Genomic DNA, 3871 nt, shown 5'->3' on the forward strand with positions numbered 1-3871 from the left:
GGGAGGGGAAATGTGCGGTAAAAGGGCGGGGCCGTTGATAAATCAAGGTGTGATTGGCTGACCCGGCAACGTCACGAGCCCCGCCCCCGGCCCTTCCGCAGGACGTCCTGGCACCGCCTTCTTCTCCAGCCTCTATCCGGACTTTCGCAACATCTACTGTTCAGAGGTGCGCTGGAAAAGACGGCCCTTCTCATTGGCCAATTCATAAGAGACTGTTCGGTCATTTGTTACCATAACAACCAGTTCAGGGAAGCCAATAGGCCTAGAGAAGGCAGCTCCCGAGGCCCAACCCAACCAGTTGAAGAAGAAGGCTCAGCCGTCCCCTCTCCGTCCCGCCCTCTAGCGTCCCAGCCACTGAGCGAGTCCGTCAATCATCTTCCCTCCCGCCTGCCCCGCAGTCGCTGCCGACGGTGGGGGCTGGAGGGAGCGGAGGGTTTTAACGCCGCACTCCCTCTCCGCTAACGTCTCAGGTGCTCTCGAGAGTCTGGGCGGGTCCAGCTGCCGGGACCGGCTGTCCCTTTGGGAACTGGGACGTAGGCGGGAGGTGCCGAATTTACCCGGAACCTCGGCAGGCACCGCTGTAGAGTTGATTCCGACACGCCGCTTCCTACACCCGCAAGACTACCGAGGCCGGCTTGCCTGAGTTAAATCCTCAGGAAAATGCCTTTTATTTAGAGGTTAAGTGTGAAAGGCTTTTTTCCCTGGGGGTTTGGAGGCGCTCTTTAAGGAGCCCATCCAGATCTCTAGCAAGAGTTTTTCACAACAGCCTCACCAAGCTCGGACACTAGTATCTCCACCGTGAATCTTCTGCATTTCAGAACCTCCTTAGAATACACTATTTGGGGCACGCAGGGAAACACACACGCGCGCACACACTTTTGTTTTAAACTTGTCTCTTCCCAGGCTGGAAATGATGCTCGCAAAACACACAAAGCATTCAAATAGTTCCACCATGGAACTGCGACATAACACAAACCAAACGTAATTTTTTCATTGAGCAGCAATATTGATAGGCTTTTAAAATGCGTCGGTTGCCTAAAATTGCTTTACCCTTGCCTTCCGTAGGCTGCTAGGCACTTGAGAGATACTTCGTTGCACCCCCGAAGAAATAAATTTAGCTGGGCATGGTGGCGTGCGCCTGTAATCGCAGCTACTTGGGAGGCTGAGACAGTAGAATCGATTGAACCCAGGAGGCAGAGGTTGCAGTGAGCGGAGATCGCACCACCGCACTCCAGACGGCAAGAGAGTGAAACGCTGTCTCAGAAAACATATAAAGAAAGAAACTACTCTTTACTTGTCCCATACAAAGTAGTATTTTCATTTCTTCTCTTTTTTAGCATCTTTATTGATGTGTAATTGAAACATAATGAACTGCATAGTGTGCTGCAAGGTTAAGTTTTGACTTGTGTTTTCATTTTTTCTTAGCATGATATCACACGTGAATGAAAAGTAAAACCTGGGAGGAAAACTGGTCTCCCTCATTTGAAACTAGGAAATATTGTTTTTTGTTGTTATTGTTGTTTGTTTGTTTGTTTTAAGACGGGGTTTCACCATGTTGGTCAGGCTGGTCTTGAACTGCCGACCCCAGGTGATCTGCGCGCCTTGGCCTCCAAAGTGCTTGGATTACAGGAGTGTGCCACCATGCCTGGCCAAGAAATACTGTTGAATAAGTATAATCTCAATAATTTCACGCTATTGTTAGTAGTGATATTTAGATACACTGGAGAGTTCAAACTAATAACATTCAAAGGTTTTATTTTCTGGAGGGAAATGGCCAGGGCAAAATAGTCCTCTGTTCATTTTCTTTTCATTTTAAAGGTAAATTTCCTCACTAAACTTTAAGTTATAGAAATGTCTGCCTTTTAGTGCTTTTGGCTTTATTTTAACAGCAAAGTGAACTTCTAAAAAAAACTTAAAGGTTTCAAAGCTCTGATTTGGCTTTTACTGTATCCCTCACAGACTATATACAGAGTAAACTATATCTTAGCACATTAATCAACAAACCTATGTCCCAACAAATGACATGGAAAACTCAAGTGACTAGCAATCTTATTCAAATCATGTGGTATATTGTAGCAAGAATATTTTTTCTTTAAATACTCAGGACAGGGCACAAATATCCTAGATAATTGGGATTTTAAATACAAGTAAATGCACAAAACTCTCATAGGTTTTCAGTACCAGTTCTTTCATCAGAATATGCAACTAATTTGCTTTCCACGAACATTAAGCTCCGGTTATCTGCCTAGCTCTATGCTAAGTGCAGTGGTGAAGAGATAGCCCCTTGGCCATACCTTCATGAAATGTATACCTCAATCATCATCTCATGTAGTAATGTGAAAAAGTACTACATTTGACCAGGAAACAGTAGTATCCCAGAACTATTTTCAATGATCGAATCTACTAATTATGGTGTTTCTGCAGAATATGAAGCATTTCCCTTGTTTTTGAGGAAAATAACTATACCCTTCCCTTGGTTCACACAGTATTTACAAGCGGAATTAATTCCTCCTTTAAAAAAACCCCGTCAAGGCCTGGCGCGGTGGCTCAAGCCTGTAATCGCAGCACTTTGAGAGGCCGAGGCGGGTGGATCACGAGGTCAAGAGATCGAGACTGTCCTGGTCAACATGGTGAAACCTCGTCTCTACTAAAAATACAAAAATTAGCTGGGCATGGTGGCGCGTGCCTGTAGTCCCAGCTACTCGGGAGGCTGAGGCAGGAGAATTGCTTGAACCCAGGAGGCGGAGGTTGCGGTGAGCTGAGATCGCGCCATTGCACTCCAGCCTGGGTAACAAGAGCAAAACTCCGTCTAAAAAAAAAAAAAAAAAAAAAAACACCCGTCAGCCTGGAAGTGGTAATAATTGTCAAAAAATAAACAAATTTTTTTTTTTTTTTTTTTTTTTTTTTTGAGACGGAGTTTCGCTCTTGTTACCCAGGCTGGAGTGCAATGGCGCGATCTCAGCTCACCGCAACTTCCGCCTCCTGGGTTCAAGCAATTCTCCTGCCTCAGCCTCCTAAGTAGCTGGGATTACAGGCACGTGCCACCATGCCCAGCTAATTTTTTGTATTTTTAGTAGAGACGGGGTTTTGCCATGTTCGCCAAGATGGTCTCGATCTCTCGACCTCGTGATCCACCCGCCTCGGCCTCCCAAAGTGCTGGGATTACAGGCTTGAGCCACCGCGCCTGGCCAAAATTTTTTTAATAAAAATACAAAAAATCATTGAGAAAGGTTGTATAATTTACATTTTTGCAAATTTGTTTATAATATCTGGCTTAATAGAAGACAGATGGATTCTGAGGTCTGCTTCTGCATTTACTCTTGCAATAACACAGGTCATGTTTCTGGAAAGCTCCATTGTACTCTAGTGAAAAGTGAAAAATGAAAATAACGTATTAGGCTTATTATGAAAATAATTTTTTTTTTTTTTTTTTTTTGAGACGGAGTTTCGCTCTTGTTACCCAGGCTGGAGTGCAATGGCGCGATCTCGGCAACCTCCGCCTCCTGGGTTCAGGCAATTCTCTCGCCTCAGCCTCCTGAGTAGCTGGGATTACAGGCACGCGCCACCATGCCCAGCTAAATGAAAATAATTTTTACTTCAAGTCCCCCTGTTACTTTGGTGACTACTGCATTGAAATATAATACTATATACCCTTTTAAAAGACTGAATAAACTGTGCTACTGTAGAACAATTTTATTTATTTTTTTTTTTTTGAAAGAGTGTCACACAGCCACCTAGGCTGGAGGGGCAGTGGTTCAATCTCAGTTCACTGTAACCACCAACTCCTGGGTTCAAGAGATTCTCCTGTCTCAGCCTCCCAATTAGCGGGGATTACAGGCACTTACAATCATGCCCAGCTCATTTTTGTATT

Source organism: Saimiri boliviensis, chromosome 6 (genome assembly GCF_048565385.1).
Source record: "Saimiri boliviensis isolate mSaiBol1 chromosome 6, mSaiBol1.pri, whole genome shotgun sequence".
Taxonomy (NCBI): domain Eukaryota; kingdom Metazoa; phylum Chordata; class Mammalia; order Primates; family Cebidae; genus Saimiri; species Saimiri boliviensis.